The sequence below is a fragment of the Cryptomeria japonica genome, chromosome 5, assembly GCF_030272615.1.
Source record: "Cryptomeria japonica chromosome 5, Sugi_1.0, whole genome shotgun sequence".
Taxonomy (NCBI): Eukaryota; Viridiplantae; Streptophyta; class Pinopsida; order Cupressales; family Cupressaceae; genus Cryptomeria; species Cryptomeria japonica.
The window spans coordinates 582,207,104-582,227,409 of record NC_081409.1 but is presented as its reverse complement, the minus strand read 5'-3'; positions in this window follow the sequence as shown (position 1 = coordinate 582,227,409).

Here is a 20,306-nt window from a genome sequence, read left to right as displayed (position 1 = left end):
CCCATAAAACTTCTAATCTTTGTAACGCTCTAAGGTGTTGGCCAATATACAATTGCCTTTATCTTTGAAGGATCAACTGAAATTCCTTCAGTAGATATAACATAACCTAAGTAGTGCACCTTTTCCTGAAAAAAAAAGCACACTTTGAAAATGTACCAAAAAGATTTCGATCCCTTAGCCATTACAAAACTATCCTTAAGTGGTTCTTGTGTTCCTCTTCATTCTTGGAATAGATCAATATGAAATCAATGCATATAAGCACAAAATCATCTAGGTAATCTCTAAAAATGTTGCTCATAAGGTTCATGAATGCTGCTGGGGTATTGGTTATACCAAAAGGTATGACCGTGAACTCATAGTGTCCATACCGAGTTCAAAATGTTGTCTTAGGAATATCCTCATCCTTAATCCCTATTTGGTGATAACCTAATCAAAGACCGATCTTAGAGAATATTGTAGCACCCTTCATTTGATCAAAAATTTCATCTATCCTTGGAAAAGGATATCTATTCTTAATTGTTACCTTGTTTAGCATCCTGTAGTCAATACATAACCTCAAGGTACCATCCTTCTTTACAAAAAATTACTGGTGCACCCCATGGAGATACACTGGGTCTTATAAAACCTTTCCTAAGCAACTCCTGCAATTGAGCCTTAAGCTCATACAATTTTGTGGTTGTCATTCTGTAAGGAACCTTGGATAGTGGCTCGGTTCCAAGTAAGAGTTCTATAGAGAAGTCAAATTTCCTTTTTGGAACTTGATAATCCTTAGGGCTCTTCTTGAAATTAGCCAAGTCACTTACAATGACAACAAAAATAGAACATCCCTTCCTTTGAGCTTTCTTGAGTTGCCTAGCTGAGATGTGTCTCAATTGAAGAGGCCTTTTAGACCCATGAATTTTAATCAGATTTCCAAAATCATCTATGCAACTAACAATTTTGTCCTCACAGTTTACTACAACTTTGTGTTCAGTTAACCAATTAATACCTAAGATCACATCATGTGATCCCAGTGGTGCTACATATAGATTAACCTGATTTTGGAAATTAGGAAGCTCTAAATCACTGCAAAATGGACATGAATCTACCCTCTTCTCTGCTTGATTTCTATATTGAACCATCCATGCATGTGACATATAAACATGTCTAATAGATAATCTCAAAACTACTTTAGGATCAATAAAGCATTTAATAGCTCTTGTATCTATCAAAATAGAAACTGATTGACCAAAAATCTTACCCGTCATCTAGATAGGTGAAGCCTGAAAGTCAACCTGGTGGTTGTCTACCATAGCATGAATCAAATGTTGTGATGCTCCTTTCTGATTTCTTCCTCTTTGAGTTGTGGAATGTTTTGGACATTTTGAAGGACAATGATTTCCCCCATAATTGTAACATCCATCTTTAGGTCCTGGGCGTCCATCTAGTCTATTCTTGTCATAGTTCTGCCTGGTATTGGAATTATTGAAGTTGATGTTATTGTTCACTCTCTTGTTTCCACCTTAGTTAACTCCTCCTTTCTCCTAAGTATTACGTCCACTTTTCAGATTCCTTATCTGCTAACTATTGTTGCCCTTTTGATTATCATTGTTTTGAAAATTCCTATTCCCAAAACCTAGTTTGGTATTGACATTCTTTCAGTAATTTGCCAGCTGCTGCAACTTTTGTTCCTATTTAGTTGAGTTCTCAAAGACTACATCCATAGTTAATGGATTATGAATATCCACTTTTGCTCCAATGTGAGTCCTCAAACCTAAGATGAACTTCCAAATGCAGAATCATTCATCCATCTGATACTACTGAGCATACTTTAGGAGATTGGTGAACTTCTCCCAGTATTGAGTAATTGTTATACCACCGTGTGTCAGATTCTTAAACTCTGCCATCTCTCTATCGAAGAATAACTGAGGAAGCCCCCTCTTCCTAAATGATTGCAGAAATAGTTCCCAAGTAATATCACTGGGTTGTAACTTCTTCTAAGATTTAACATTGTCCCACCATGTCATAGCTTCTCCAATAAGCTGATAAGTAGCCCATACTGCTTTAGTTTCATTCAACATGTTACGAAGTTCAAAATGCTTCTCCATCTCAATTACCCAAGCTTCAGCACCATCACCAATGGTCTTACCATCAAACTTAGGTGGGGCTATCCTTTTTAAGTCTTTGGCTAGATCCCCTTCAATCCTAGCTTGATGATTAGGTTGTTCCTCAACTCTAGGAATATAATTTCTAGGTTTCTCTTCCTGTCGAGGTTGTTCATTTTGAGCCTCACCAACACTTTGAACTTCTTATTTAATTCCATCCATCCTAGCATTCCACTAATTCAAATGATCAAGAGTCTGGTCACATCTTTCATTCCTGTTACTTAATCTAGCTCTAGTAGCTCTAGAACCCATTGCAGTTCAACAATTCCTGCATCAAGGAATGCATCTTTAGCATAATGGTCAAAGTCCTTAGTGTTATAAACTTAGTGCGCTGATACCAAAATGTAAAGATGTAATCATTTTAACTCAATTAATAAAATGAAAACTCTTTATTCTTGAATAAATTTATAATTCTATTAATAAATTCATTTTTTCCCTAGGTATTATTTGAAATTCAAAAGCAACATTTAATAAAGATTCTTACATACACAAATTCCATGAATGATATCACACTGCTATATTCAATAAGAGATATAATATTAATCTTTACAACTTAGAGTATCTTCATATTAATTCAATCATCATATACATCGTTATTGATTACAATACAAATCTTGGGCTTTCCAATTAGCCTAAAGCTGAATTATATAAATATACAAGTATTTCAAATATGGGACATGATACATCCTTTGATATTCAATTTCACAAGCTATCTTCAATGCAATCTTTAGTATGAAGATGAGAAGAAGATTCAGGTGTTTTATCCACCCAACCTCAAAGTATATACTTCCTCGGAATTCTTAATCAATTTAGAATACCGACCCTACATGAATCGCTTAGCAAGAAGAATTCAATATACAAGATGGATTCTGGTTTGTGCCTAGAATGATACATGCATTTTCTATTATTTTAACTCAATTAATAAATAATCAAGATCATAACAAAGATATGGTAGAAAATATAAATAAATCCATCTATTTCAATGGTCAATAAGTTACTCAATCGAGTATAATGCCATGCATAGCAAATAATCATAGTTTGGGAAAACAAACTATTTTATCTATGTTTTCACATTCGACACCCATCTCAGAAGATAAAATTTCCTTTAATATATGTCAAGCACATTCAGTCATCTATCATGCCTATTTATTTTCAATTTACATCTTTAAATATATATGATATGCAATTTCATTCACAAGCATTCATACTTCAAATACAATCAGATCATAGATTCAGTTATCAAATAAACAATCAATCTTTTCAGCTCTAAACTAAATTAAATAAGTTCAAATAAAAGAAGGTGTAACTCATGCATTCATATATTGCATATAAATTACAGAAATCTATAACTCAGTTTCAGTAATATGAATGTTTGGGTTTGCTATAGAACATCTATAGTTTTGCTAGAGAAGTAATTTATCTCTTCTACATGAATTAATTTAGCTATGCTATAGGAATTTAGTTTACTCCGCTACAGGAATTAATTTAGCTCTGCTAGAGGAAGTCAGTTTACTATAGGAATTACTTCTAATATCATTTAGATATTCCTAAATTTCCAAGTAATGTTTCAGAATTTTGGATTTAATAAGCATTTTCATATTTTAGTTTCACATTTATTAACTCATAAGTTTTCTATCTTTCTATTTGTTTTAGAAATTTTGGTGGAAGAATTCTAAAAATTGATATGTTTCTTCAAGTTCATCTACTCTCATATGAAAATATGAGTATGTATATATTGTTGGCCATTTGGTGGAATTGATTATATGTTGCATTGATGTCAACAATAGCTATTTGGATGCTTTACTAACACCCTTCTGGTCCTGGTAGGTTAAGTGGTTTCTAGTTAACCTGGATCCGGTATGATCTTGTAGGGTTTGGTATAGTCTGGTGATGGAATTGACTTGCTCATGATGCTTATACTCATATTTGGTCAGTTGGTTTTAGTCTGTTGATTTGATGCCATCCTACTTGCTTAGAATATTGGTTTCTAGTTCTAGCGAGGGTTTCACAGATAGAGCTTTTGATGGAGATGTTTGATGAATTTCATAAGTGGTGTTGGTGCAGATTCTAATGGAGTTTCAGGATGCAGATGAAGATCATTGCTGAAGCGTGTGGACCTATACTTGGTCCCAGTTGATCTTGGTTATGGACCAACTTTAATTTAACATGTGGATATGACCTATTGATGTATTTTTGGGATGTCTTATGTGTTGATATTACTTGTTTGGTTGTAAGGCCGACATGGTTTGTAATTATGTAATTGGTTTATTATCTGGTGGCTGACCTGATTGTTTATGGTCGAGGGTTTGTATATATAGGTGTAAGATCTTATTGTAGATCATCATGGTTAATTATAGAGGTCATGGTCAAGGAATGTAATGTGAAAATAATGTAATATAATTCAAGTAGAGGAGTTGGTTGATCATTGGAGATTGAATTGGGTTTATGTAAGAGCATTTAGTCCTCCAGTATTTAGCTTAACTAGAATTGTATTTAGGCATAGGAGATGCTATCTTTTGCAGTTCAACACTTCTCTGGATTGGAGTTTGGATTTATATGTAGTTAGTGAGGCTCCTTTTGTGATGAGCAGTGTGCTCTAGGCTATTGGCCTTCCTACAAGTGCAAACCCCATCATTTTAATTCACATACTTACTATAGAAGTATTATCTGACTTTGGGTAGGCTTCGTACAATAGTTTTTCCCTTTACTGAGCTTTCCACATACAAATCTTGGTGTTGTGTGGATGACTTTTATTCTATGATTATTGTTTATGCTTAATTGGATTAACTGCTATTCTGGTATTAATGCTTAGGGTTCTAGTATTAAAATTTTAATTGTTGAATGTTCTTGTAATCTGTGATAACTGATTCACTCCCCCCCCCTCTCAGTTGTATTTTGGTTATCTAAACTGTCTAACAATTGGTATCAGAGCTTTGGTCCTCTTTACAAAAAGATTAATCACTTGAGGAAGATCCTATGGAGACTATCTATTCAAGTTCATCCTGTTCTTTTGGAGCTATCAAGCCTATAATCTGGGATTTGCCAATCCTCCTCCAACAAACCTGGACATAGAGCTTGAGAATAATTGTAGAGCAAGAGAAGCCCTCTTGTTTGCACTTTCTGATTAGCAAATAATGGGATTAACTGAAAAATCATCTAGAAAGGCTATATGGGATAAGTTGGAGACTCTTAATGAAGGTGACCTAGCAGTGAAGATTGATAAAATTGATGGTTATTGGGTGAGATTTGAAAACCTAAAGATAGAAGAAGATGAAAGGATTAATGCATTCATGGAAAGGGTAATTGAGAATGTTATGAGAATTAAATGTTGTGGTGGAACTCAGAGGGAAGATGAAATTATTTCTAAAGTCCTGAGAGCCCTATCACTAGCTTACAAAATGAATGCTACTCCTATTAATGAGTTGAGAATAATGGCTAATACATCTGTCAACAAAGATACTTTGGTTGGGAAACTATCTTCTTTTGAGCTTGAGGAATTTGGACCTTCTGGAGCTATGAACACTGAACTTGCTTTACATGCATCTACATCTACAACTGGTAAGCAATACTGGAAAGCTTTATATGTGAAGGAGTTAGAATATATGAAGAGAGAAGATGATGAGTTTGAGAAACTTGAAGCACTATTTTCTAGAAGAGTAACCAAAGGACCGGTAGGAAGTAAGTATGAAGGAAAAACACCTTTTAAATGTTTTGTATGTAATAAATTTGGTCATTTTGCATCTAGATGTCCTGAAAGGAATTCAATATTTGAAGAACGAGTTAAAAGATCATTTAAGCCTAACCTTGGATATCAGAACAAATAAAAATACAAGAAAAAAAAGACAAATCATGCTACATAGCGGATGAGGAAGGCATTACTGATTCAGATGATGAACCGAAATAAGACTCTATTAGTGGATCCAACAATGGGAAGGAATGGGTATTCCTAGCTATCAAGGAAGATGATCTACCACTGGAAGAGAATGTACTTGAAGAGAAGGCACTTACTACTAAAATTGAAGACAAGGATGAATGGGTAATTGATAGTGGTTGTTCACATCATAGGACTAGAGATAAAGGGAAGTTTGAAGCATAATCTTTTGAGTGTAGGACAATTGGTAGATAAGGGATTTTAATTACAGTTCAAGGATGGAAAATGCAAAATCATTAAAAGATCTGGCTTGGAGATTGCAACTGGTACACAAACAAACGGTAATATATTTCATTTGAAATCTGGTGAGAAGACATGTTTGATTACATAGATTGATGAGAGTTGTCTATGTCATAAAAGGCTGTGTGATGTGAATTTTGATTGTATTGTGAAGATAAGTTCAAATATGGTAGTTACCGATATACCTAAAATTACGAAGCCCTATGATCCGGTATGTGAAGAATGTCAAATGGGTAAACAGGTCAAAACCTCTTTTAGGAGTATACAAGATAAATCAAATGATGTTCTTGATCCTATTCATACTGATTTGTGTGGCCCTGCTAGAGTTAAAATCTTTCATGGTGATAGATATTTCATGCTAATTATTGATGATTATTCTAGAATGATATGGGTTAATTTTTTGAGAGAAAAATCTAAAGCATTTGAAAAGATTAAAATATTTAAGGCTAAAGTGGAAGCTGAGACAGGATTGAAGATTAAATGTTTGAGATTAGATCATGGTGGAGAATTCACATCCAAAGAGTTTAATAACTTTTGTGACAAGCATGGTATAAAAAGACAATTTTCTACTCCCTAGACAGCTCAGCAAAATGGAGTTTTGGAAAGGAAGAACAAAACTATCTTAGATGCTGCTAGAATAATGATGATGGAAGCTATTCTACCTCATATCTACTAGAGAGAAGCATTGTACATAATGATTTACACATTCAATAGAGTACATATCAGAGGAGAAACCAGTAAGACACCTTATGAATTATGGTTTGGCAATACACCTATAATTAAGTATTTCAAAAATTTTGGTAGTAAATGTTATATCAAGAGAGATGATACTATTGGGAAATTTGATCCTAGATGTGATGACGACATATTTCTTGGTTATTCTAATGAAAGCAAAGCATATAGATGTTATAACAAGAGATTGCAGAGAATTGTGGAGAGTGCTAATGTCAAAGTAGATGAGCTAAACAAAAGTCAAATCAGAGTTTATGAGAAGGAACCGACATTTAAATGGTTACATCTGAACTAGTAGAACCTTTACCGGAATAGAGAGTTGAACTAGGTACTCCGACAACATAAGAGAATTCTACAATGACTGAAGAACAAGGAAGAGGAAAAAAAAATCAAAAGACTCGGTATGTGAGATTGAATCATTCTGAAGATCAAATCATTGGGGATAAGAGCAATGGAGTGATGATAAGAAGAAGAGTGGCAACTAATGAGGTATGTTTAATTTCACAAGTTGAACTGGTATCAGTAATTGAAGCATGTAAAGATGAACATTGGTTGAAAGCTATGTAATAAGAATTAGATCACATTGAGAAAAATAACACATGGACTTTGGTTCCCCGACCTAAAAATAAAAATGTTATTAGAACTAGATGGATTTTTAGGAATAAATTGAATGAGGGTGGTCAAGTTATAAGGAATAAGGCTAGATTGGTTTGTAAAGGATATTCTCAGAAGGAAGAAATTGATTATGGAGAAACTTTTGCACCTATAGCTAGGATTGAAGCTATAAGATTATTTCTTGCCTATGTTGCTTATAAAAACTACAAAGTTTATTAGATGGATGTTAAATGTGCATTCTTGAATGGGGGATCTTGATGAGGAAGTTTATATTGAGCAACCTGATGGTTTTTCACTATTAGATGATATAGAGATGGTTTGCTGGTTAAGGAATGCTTTATATGGATTGAAACAAGCACCTAGAGTTAGATATGCAAGGTTGGATAAATATATTTTGAAGCTTGGATTTACTAAGTGTAGTGCAAACAGTAATTTATATTATAAAATCACTGATGATAACATATTGATTGTTGAATTATTTTTTGATGACATTATCTTTGGAGGTGAAGATAAGTTATGCATAAAATTTTATAAGAATATAGAGAAAGGATTTGAGATGTCTATGATTGGTGAGATGAATTTTTTCTTAGGTTTCCAGATTACTCAGACTGACAAAGGTATTTTCATATGTCAAACTGAATATATTAAGGAATTGTTGAAGAAATTTGGTATGGGAGATGCTAAACTGGTAAGTACTCCTATGGTTACAAGTGAGAAATTGACACGAAAATATGTTTCTGCATCGGTAAATCCTACAAGATACAAATCTATGATTGGAGGTATGTCCTATTTGACTCAGACTAGGCCTAACATTATGCATGTTGTTTGTATTGTTTCAAGATTTCAGAGTGATCCTAGAGATAATCATGAGATGGTGGTCAAAAGGATTTTAAGATACTTGCAAGGTACATCAGAATATGCCTTATGGTACCCTAAGGATGATAAATTTACCTTATGTGCATATATAGATGCTGATTGGGCTGGAGATGTTGATGACTAGAAAAGTACTTCTGGTGCAACTTTATTTCTTGGAAAGAAGTTGGCTTCATGGATCAGCAAGAAACAATCATGTACTTCTGTATCTATTGTTGAAGCTGAGTATTTTGCTTCTACTAGTAATTGTACATAATTTTTATGGATGAAGCAAATGTTGAAGGATATAAAGGTGGATTGTGATGCACCAATAGTTATTCACTGTGATAACTCTGCTGGTATTGATATATCAAAGAAGCTGGTATTTCATTCTAAGACAAAGCACATATCTATCAAGTGTAAATTTTTGAAGGAGAAGGTGGAATCAAATGAAGTTAGACTGGTTTATGTGAACACTAAAGAGAAAATTGTAGATATATTCACTAAACCTTTATCCAAGGAATCATTTGAGTACCTAACACACATATTGAGAGTTTCTACCCCTTCGGTAGAGACTTGATTGATGCGGTTTGGCATCAGTTTGGCATGCACTATCTGAGATACTATTCATTCTGGCACTAATGTGGGATGCTACTACTCATGGGGAGTAGTCAACTTTGTGATTTAGAGGCTTCTATTTTTGCTTTGATATTTCTGTCAGATTTTTGGCATTGATGTCAAAGGGGGAGAGATATTGATGTGAAAAAGATAAAGAAAGAAAAAGAAAAAATCAAATAGAGAGAGATATGAATAAGAAAAGTAAAAGGAAGAGATATTCAAAGCTATATGTGGGTGATTGTTAGCTATCTTCCATAGGGGGAGACTTGTTTGGCATATCTTAGTGCTTAGATGTTTTTCATATCTAGTGTTGCCATCAATGCCAAAGGGGGAGATTGTTGGCCATTTAGTGGAAATGATTATGTGTTGCATTGATATTTTATCATTGATGTCAACACTAGCTGTTTGGATGCTTTACCAACACCCTTTTGGTCCCAGTAGGTTAAGTGGTTTCTGGTTAACTTGGATCCGGTATGATTTGGCAGGCTTTGGTATAGTCTAGTGATGGAATTGACTTGTTCATGATGCTTATACTCATATTTGGTTAGTTGGTTTTGGTTTGGTGATTGGATTCTATCCTGCTTGCTTAGAAGATTGGATGCTATCTTGCAATACATCCACATAAGATCCTCCACTATTTGATTAACCCTTTCCATTTGGCCATTAGTCTAAGGATGACAAGTTGAACTAAAGTTCAGTCTAGTTCCTATTACTGCATTCAATATTGTCCAAAAGATATCATCCTGGTATCCCTATCTAATATAATGGTATCCACCTTCAGGGATATACATCCTTCTTTGGTATCTCAAAATACCATCAGGTTCCATCTCATATCCATCAAATCAGTGATCTGAAGGATCTACTCCCAAGGCTTGCTTACCCCTTAGGTAATGCTCATCTTCAGAGAGATTCTGCAACACTTGCTGCTTCAAGTTTGACATTGAAGTTTCATCTGTCAAACTAAATATGTTAAGGACAATCTTTTGAGTGTAGGACAATTGGTAGATAAGGGATTTCAATTACAGTTCAAGGATGGAAAATTTAAAATCATTAATAGATCTAGCTTGGAGATTGCAACTGATACACAAAAAAAAGGTAATATATTTCATTTTACTTCCAGTGGGAAGACATGTTTGATTGTATAGATTGATGAGAGTTGGCTATGGCATAAAAGGCTATGTGATGTGAATTTTGATTGCATTGCGAAGATAAGTTCAAATAAGGCAGTTAGGGATATACCTATGATTATGAAGCCCTATAATCCGATATGTAAAGAATGTCAAATGGGTAAACAGGTCAGAACCTCTTTTAGGAGTATACAAGATAAATAAAATGATGTTCTTGATCTTATTCATACTAATTTGTGTGGCTTTGCTAGAGTTAAAAGCTTTCATGGTGATAGATATTTCATGCTAGTCATTGATGATTATTCTAGAATGATGTGGGTTACTTTTTTGAGAGAAAAATATGAAGCTTTTGAAAAGTTTAAAATATATAAGGCTAAAGTGGAAACTGAGACATGATTGAATATTAAATGTTTGAGATCAGATCATAGTGGAGAATTCACATCTGAAGAGTTTAATAACTTTTGTCATAAGGATGGTATAAGAAGACAATTTTCTACTCCCTGGAAACCTCAGCAAAATGGAGTTGTGGAATGGAAGAACAAAACTATCTTAGATGCTGCTAGAAAAATGATGATGGAAGCTATTCTACCTCATATCTACTAGAGAGAAGCAGTGAGTACAACGGTTTATACATTCAACAGAGTACATTTCAAAGGAGAAACTGGTAAGACACCATATGACTTATGGTTTGGGAATACACCTATAATTAAGTATTTTAGAATTTTTCATAGTAAATGTTATATCAAGAGAGATGATACTATTGGGAAATTTGATCCTAGATGTGATGAGGCATATTTCTTGGTTATTATAATGAAAGAAAAGCATATAGATGTTATAACAAGAGATTGTAGAGAATTATGGAGAGTTCTAATGTCAAAGTAGATGAGCTGAACAGAAGTCAAATCAGAGTTTATGAGAAGGAATCGATAGTGGAAATGATTATATCTGAACTAGTAGAACCTTTACCAGAACAAAGAGTTGAACCAGGTACTCCAACAACATCAGAGAATTCTACAGTGACTGAAGAACAAGGAAGAGGGACAAAAAATCAAAAGACTCCTAGGTATGTGAGATTGAATCATTTTGAAGATCAAATCATTGGGGATAAGAGTAATGCAGTGATGACAAGAAGAAGAGTGGCAACTAATGAGGTATGTTTAATTTCACAAGTTGAACTGGTATCAGTAATTGAAACATGTAAAGATGAACATTGGTTGAAAGATATGTAATAAGAATTAGATCACATTGAGAAAAATAACACATGGACTTTGGTTCCCCAACCTAAAAATAAAAATGTTATTGGAACTAAATGGAATTTTAGGAATAAATTGAATGAGGGTGGTCAAGTTATAAGGAATAAGGCTAGATTGATTTGTAAATGATATTCTCAGAAGGAAGAAATTGATTATGGAGAAACTTTTGCACCTATAGCTAGGATTGAAGCTATAAGATTATTTCTTACCTATGCTGCTTATACAAAGTTTATCAGATGGATGTTAAATGTGCATTCTTGAATGGGGATCTTGATGAGGAAGTTTATATTGAGCAACCTGATGGTTTTTCACTATTAGATGATATAGATATGGTTTGCTGGTTAAGGAAAGCTTTATATGGATTGAAACAAGCACCTAGAGGTAGGTATGCAAGGTTGGATAAATATATTTTGAAGCTTGGTTTTACTAAGTGCAGTGCAAATAGTAATTTATATTATAAAATCACTGATGATAACATATTGATTGTTGAATTATTTTTTCATGACATTATCTTTAGAGGTGAAGATAAGTTATGCATAGAATTTTCTAAGAATATAGAGAAAGGATTTGAGATGTCTATGATTGGTGAGATGATTTTTTTCTTAGGTTTCCAGATTACTCAGATTGACAAAGGTATTTTCATCTGTCAAACTGAATATGTTAAGGAATTGTTGAAGAAATTTGGTATGGGATATTCTAAACCGGTAAGTACTCCTATGGTTACAGGTGAGAAATTGACAAGAAAAAATGTTTCTACACTGGTAAATCCTATAAGATACAAGTCTATGAGTCGAGGTCTGTTCTATTTGACTCAGACTAGGCCTGTCATTATGAATGTTGTTTATATTGTTTCAAGATTTCAGAGTGATCCTAGAGATAATCATGAAATCGCAGTGAAAAGGATTTTAAGATACTTGCAAGGTACATTAGAATATGCCTTATGGTACCCTAAGGATGATAACTTTACTTTATGTGCATATATAGATGTTGATTGGGATGGAGATGTTAATGACCAAAAAAGTACTTCCGGTGGAGCTTTATTTCTTGGAAAGAAGTTGGTTTCATGGATGAACAAGAAACAGTCATGTACTTTTCTATCTATTGTTGAAGCTGAGTATGTTGCTGCTGCTACTAACTGTACGCAATTTTTATGGATGAAGCAAATGTTGAAGGCTATAAAGGTGGATTGTGATGCACCGATAGTTATTCACTGTGATAACTTTGCTGCTATTGATATATCAAAGAATCCAGTTTTTCATTCTAAGACAAATCACATATTCATCAACTATAAGTTTTTGAAGGAGAAGGTGGAAGCAAATAAAGTTAGACTGGTTTATGAACACTAAAGAGAAAATTGCAGATATATTCGCTAAACCTTTATCCAAGGAATCATTTGAGTACCTGACAGATAGATTGGGAGTTTCTACCCCTTTGGTAGAGACATGATTGATGCAGTTTGGCATCAATATGACATGCACTATCTGAGATACTATTCATTCTGGCACTAATTTGGGATGCTACTGCTCATGGTGAGTAGTCAACTTTGTGATTCAAAGGCTTCTATTTTTGCTTTGATATTTCTGTCAGATTTTTGCCATTGATGTCAAAGGGGGAGAGATATTGATGTGAAAAAGATAAAGAAATAAAAAGAAAAATTCAAACTGGGAGCTATTAGTTAGATCAGAGGGGGGGGTGAATTAGATAACCTCAATTATCATTACTCTAATCAGATTCAACCTCGATAGCATTTACTTGATATGAAACGTGTGACTGTAAATCATTCAAACTCATAAACAGATAAACATGAAACATTAATCACATTTGACACCACATTTAATGTGGAAACCCTAATAGGGAAAAACTACTGTGGGATTTCAAACCCACAAGAAAATATATTCTTCTAGAGTATGCTTGGTTAAAATCAAATCCTGTTAAAGATTACAAACACATTGCTAGATGTGACCCAGTTAAGGGATTTCCCTCAAATCTGTTAGAATCTTCACTTTGTTAGAAGTGACCTTGTCAAAGGATTTCAAACACTCATTTAGAATGTTACCTTCCAAGAGGATTTACAAATAAGACTGTTAAGTCCACTCAGTTAAGAGATTTCTTGTCACTTACAAACATAAATAACAATAATAAAATATATCTACAACTTCACATCTAAAATGTTAAAGCAGATTCTATGTGCTCAATATGCTTAAGATAATCTTGTCATAAGACTTATCTTTCTCCTTACTAGGCTTCTCAATCTGTTCTTCAATTAGATCTTCAATCTTCTGTACTCAGTAATCACCTCTGTAGCATCACTGTGCTTCAGTTTGCCCGCATTCTTGTTCTTCAACTACTCTTTATTTATAAGCAATTCCCAACCACTTAATCTCCTTAATCACATCTCCCATGATTAATCTTAGCCATCAGATCTTCAAACTTGACTAGGTTCATTATATCCTTCGATCTAAAAAACATTTTATTTTGAAACTTGTATCCTTCCTTGGTACTTGTGCTCAGTTAGGACCGTTCAATCTATGTTGTAGATCTTACTCTTGAATTTTAATTGTCATTGATCCTTAATAAACTTCTTGAACAACATTCCTATCTTCAGTAAACCTCCAGCTCATTGGCATCCTTCGTTAAATAATGTATACACTTTATTTAATGCATTTTGTTACTGCTCGGTTGACACTCGGTTAACACTAAACTTTACTCAGTAGACATTCTCTTCTCGGTGAATTTTTCATTCATTAAGCAACATTGGTAACCTTGGAGTTTACTGACTAGCTCTTTGCTCAGTAAAATAGAATAGTATCCAACCTTTACTCATTCTATTACATGAAATATTTTCCCCTTCTAGTTCAGTCTTTGAATACATATATATAGGATATCAAAACAATCAAAACATCATAATCTCATCACCGTCAAACTCGGTAATAGTTGCCCATTGAATAACTTATTGCTCCCCTTCATTTTCACATTCTTTCTATGTCACTTACTGACATCTTTATACTCATCAAAACATACTTTTTAAGATATGGCAACATCATACTGAATCAGAAAATCAATTGCTTAACATCAATAACAAAATAATAATATTAACACAGTAATTATCCTTTATCAATTATATCATTCATCTCCAACAACCTTCTCAATATCATCAACCATCAAACTTAGTGTAATGCCAACAATCTTCCAATTTATTGTAATGCCAACAAGAGAGATATGAATAAGAAAAATAAAAGGAAGAGATATTCAAAGCTATATGGGGGTGATTGTTGGCTATCTTCCACAGGGGAGACTTGTTTGGCATATCTTGGTACTTAGATGTTTTTCATATCTAGTGTTGCCATCAATGCCAAAGGGGGAGATTGTTGGCAATTTGGTGGAATTGATTATGTGTTGCATTGATGTTTTGTCATTGATGTCAACACTAGCTATTTGGATGCTTTACCAACACCCTTCTAGTCCCGGTAGGTTAAGTGGTTTCTAGTTAACTTGGATCTGGTATGATCCGGTAGGCTCTAGTATAGTCTGGTGATGGAATTGACTTGTTCATGATGCTTATACTCATATTTAGTCAGTTGGTTTTGGTCTGGTGATTGGATGCTATCCTTCTTGCTTAGAAGATTGGTTTCTAGTTCTGGCGAGGGTTTCACCAGTAGAGCTTTCAATGGAGATTTTTGATGAATTGCATAAGTGGTGTTGGTGCAGCTTCTGATGGAGTTTCAGGATGTTGTTGGTGATCATGTTCGAGACTTGGTAGATGGAGATCATTGTTGAAGCATGTGGACCTATACTTGGTCCTGATTGATCTAGGTTATGGACTGAATTTAATGTAACATGTGGATAGGACCTATTGATGCATTTCCGGGATGTCTTATGTGTTGATATTACTTGTTTGGTCTAAGGCCGACATGGTTTGTAATTATGTAATCATTTTGTTATTTGGTGGCCAATGTGATTGTTTATGGTCGAGGGTTTGTATATATAGGTGTAAGATTTTATTGTAGGTCATCATGGTTAATGTAAGAGGTCATGGTCAAGGAATTTAATGTGCAAATAATGTAATATCATTCAGGCAGAGGAGTTGGTCGATCATTGGAGATTGAATTGGGTTTATGTAAGAGGATTCAGTCCTTTGGTATTGAGCTTAACCAGAACTGTATTCAGGCATAGGAGATGCTATCTTTTGCAGTTCAACACTTCTTCGGATTGTAGTCTAAATTTATATGTAGTCAGTGAGGCTCCTTTTGTGACGAGAAGTGTGCTCTAGGCTATTGAACTTCTTGCAAGTGTAGGCCCCATCATTATAGGTCACATACTTACTGCAGAAGTATTATCTGATTGTAGGTAGGCTTCACATCATGGTTTTTCACTTTACTAGGTTTCCCATGTACAAATATTGGTGTTGTGTGGATGGCTTTTATTATGTGATTATTGTTTATGCTTAATTAGATTAATTGCTATTATGGTATTAATGCTTTGGGTTCTGGTATTAAAGTTTTAATTATTGAATGTTCCTATAATCTGTGACAACTGATTCACCTCCCCCTCTCAGTTGTCTTCCATTTATCTGAACTGTCTAACATATATATGTTGTACTTGATTCAATCTTCAATACTTTTCAAAGAAACCAAATCGATATACATTTCATACACAAAAACTAAAAATTGCAATTCTATAATTAATACAATTTAACTCAGTCAATATATGCCCAAAGGAAACAAAATTTATTCATTTCAAAGTATCCCATGCAAACATCATAATTTACGAACCTACCTATAAGTCTTGTGCTAAATAACAAAGGATAGGCGATATGTTCCAACTGATTCTGTAGTACCCCTACCGTAATCGATCTCTAACCTTGGTTTAATCTTGATTAGTTAATCGTAATATTATGTTATAGTCAGATGTTAATTTCACGCATAGCTATTGATGTGGTTCTCACACTAGTTGTATGCAGATTTTCAGTGTTCCTATTTCGTGATGTTAGTATCGGACTAATGATTTCATTAAGTTATTATATATGTATGCGTGTATGATCGTTGGTTGCAGGAGATTTCAGGTACGAAGTCGCATGAGTGCGAGGTTCGTCGTCACCTGGTTTTGCAGGTTTGAGCATACCTTTTTTTAATCCTTAGAGTTGGATTAGGTGGTCGTAAGACCCTAGTCAACCTTAGTCGTGCTCAAGTGAGCATCGCCAGTCGTCGTCGGTATCCCCTTTTTGTTTGGGTTTGCGAGTCATTTGTTTGGTCGACCTTCTCGATTTGCGTGCCTGGTGTGTTTGGTTAATTGATGAATTAGTCCTTAGTAATTCTCTTTATTAAATATATGCGTTTGTGCATTGAGGATTAATGGATTAAATTAATCAGGTATTCGTCATGCGATTTTTGTTGTTAATGAATTCCTTGTTTTAAATTTGGAGTAAGTTTGATTAAATAACCGTTTTCGAATATTTAATGCATTTATATATATGCTGTTGAAAAGAAAGTTTAGTATTTTATCGCAATAGACGTAATTGCATTCTGTTGGATTCTGATATTTGAAAGGTTAAATTTAATTGATTGAAGAAATCGATTTTTGAATTAAAGAGCAAGTTAAATTGTTGTTATAGTTGAAAAAGTATTAAATTTGGAGAATTATTTGTAAATAAAGTTTTTTATTCCAAAATGGGATTTTTGGGTCAACTCTCCCATATAACCCAAATTTGGGAAAAATTTGGGAGGATGGACATTTTTGGAGGAGATTTTGGCTGGAAAGATTTTTGGGGGTTTTGGAGAAGAGGAGTTGGTTGATTCTGGCAGGATTGGGCTCTCCCTCAGCCATACCTGGATTGCGAATGAAGGTAGGAATTCTGAATTGTCTTCTTGTTGCCAAAAGAAATTATTGTTTTGATTGAAAGAAATGAATTGGTGTTTGAAAATCAATTTGTTTGGCTGGAGATTTTAAATGGAAATGTGTATTTTTCTTCATGGCTGTTGGGCGTTTGAAATCCTTGGCTGTTTGTTGAGAATGAGAAAACCCAATATGAAAACGTGATTTCAATATCAGTTTGTTTAAACCGAATGTATAGTAAATCAAAATTTCATTCTAAATCTTTGGGATGGGCGTTTGTGTTTATTGAAATCGAACTGTGCTTTTTATATAGCAAATTTGTTAAAAGACCAAGCTGTGCGTTTTTATCCTTTTAAATCGGACTGTGTGTTCCATTTAAAAAAAAATTTAATCGTATTATGTTTTGGAGCTGGGCGTGCGTTTTGTTTATTGTTCGGACTGTCTTTTGGGGATGGGAGGCGGGGAGCGGAGCTCCACCCGCTCCCTCCCCTCTCCCCCGCTCGCACCCCCCTTCGTTCCCCGCTCGCCCTCGGTTTTTCCCCTATGCTGGTGCTTCGACCTTGGCCGCGGCACACTGCGGTGGCCGCAGGGCGCCGCGGGCCTGCGGGCACCGCAGGGCGCCGCCGCCTGGCCGCGTTGAGAGGCGCCGCCCGCATGGTATGGGACGATGCTAGGGTTAGGGCACGGCCCTTCCCAGCGTGCCTCCCACATAATTTAACATGCGTTTTTTTTTGTTTTGTTTAAAACATACTTTTATTTAAAATGCGTTTTTAGTTGTTTCAATCATGGTTAAAAAAAAAAGGGGGTTATTTCAAGGTATTTTGTTTGGTATAAAAAAAAAAACATATGATGCTATTATCAATTTTAATGAAGGGTTGTTTGTAATGTTAAGTTTAAAGAGTTCTTAATCTTGATTAAGGTAGCATAAGAATGATAGGCGATATCTTGATTTTGATTAATTCTATAGTGGAGATTGTAAGTTAATCATTAGTCAATCTCATTTCATGACTTATGCCCCTTTCTTGATTAAGCTCTAAATCGGTAATATTGCAATTTTTATATCATTGATTATATTCTGATCAATCTTGGATTATTAAATCTAGATCTTACCTTCTAGCTGTTTAGAGCACTTGGCTAACTGAAGTAGTATTGTTTAAAGATAATAGAGAATAATATATTATTGGAAGATCGTTGAAATACGATATTGTAGAGGTCGGTTTTAGACCAGTGTGCTAATGATGTTTTTTGTTGGAGATTAAATGTCTTATTCAGTTGATTAATGGTTGTCTGAATTTTATTAATACGAATTGGTTAAAAAAAACTCATTATGGCTTATATGTCTGTTTATGCTTTGAATTTTAACGAGTTAGAAAACCAAGAACGACTTATCCCTTGATAAGGTAGATAACTGTAAGTTGTTTAGATCTTGTAGAAAACTTGATTGTCGTTTAATGATTAAATCAATTTGAGGAATATCGTCCTTTCTGATTATTGCCGTGCGAGTTTAATTTCTGTATTCGCCTTTAATTATGAATCGACATGTTTTGCTTTGTTTAAATAGGACCCTATCGTATGGATTGACTTGGTGTACCTGTTTCAGTCCTCGAATTTTGAGTTGACTATGGATTGTGATGTTGAATTAGTTGGTTATATCCTCCTTGAGTGAGTCGAATGATGATTTGTGGTTAACCTTAGTTGTCAGGTCTCTAGTTAGAGTACCGTCAGTAAGTGATTACCATTGAGTCGTGTTTGGCCAGATGATTGTTCTCCTTCTTGAACTCCGTTCGTCTTACCATGTGTATTCCGTGGTTTGAGTTCGTCTGAGTTAGTCTAGTGTCGTATGGGAAAGTGGCTTTCGATTGGGGGCCGCGCCCAAAGTGGCTGCTGGGTAACCCGTCAAAAGTGAGTCTAATAAGTGATAACCTAAGTAGATTAGAAAATAATTTATAAATAAGATAATGTGCCTCACACATGAGACGAGTGCTATCATAGATTCGACATGCTGTGAGAAGGCCTGAAATGGCAAACTACCTTCCTTGTCTTCACGAGAGGATGTGTGGGTCCACATGAGGCTTGGATGGGCCGGAAGTTCGGATTAGGTTGCCAGGGTTACCAGTGTATGGGCCGGGACCTATGAAGACTTGCCATGGTATCCATACCAGGTTGTGTGATGACACTTGTCCCTACGTTCGCTAGTGTGTTGTCGTTTTGTCCTGTTTTGAGTACCTTTGTGAGTCGTCCTTTGTCGCTGCCCTTGTGAGTGTCGGTTTCATGCTAGACCTTGGGTGGTGATGGTTCAGTTTTATGGATGCTCTCATGGACTCTTATGTTATTAGCTTGGATTATGTTCAGCTGGATCCTGTTCCTTGTAAGGATCGTTTATGTATTTATTGACCGGTGTGGTCGTTTGTATATTGCTTATGTATCGCCTTGATGGCTGGATTGTATGATGTAACCTCTTGTATTCTTAACTGTATTATTTATCAGAAGGGGTCTTGCAGTTGAGCAGACCCGGAGATGTAGCCCATTAGGGGTGAACTCCGAGATCATTATGGTGTTATGTGATGCATTCTCTTCTGTCTCTTTATTCAGCTTTATCATGTATGTTTAATTTATGTTGAATGGTTAAGTGGATAATTGGAATTAACTTTGAAATGCTTATATTCAATTCTATCTTGAATGCCATGTTGTTCGAATGCATAATTGGTTGGGATGCGATTTATCGTAAATGCATGTGTGAAATCGTCCTTTTAATGCAACAAGTTGGAATATGGAATAATGTATCTTAGAGTAATGAATTATACTCAGTTGTTGTTAAGAAATTTAAATATGCTCGGAAATATCTCTTATGTTTATGGTGAAGATCCTAGTGTATTAGTATGTAGATGTATGGTTTGTAATTTTAAATTGAAAAGCTTGAATGAGGTTGATGAATGGATCTTATGGATGAATCTTTGTGGTG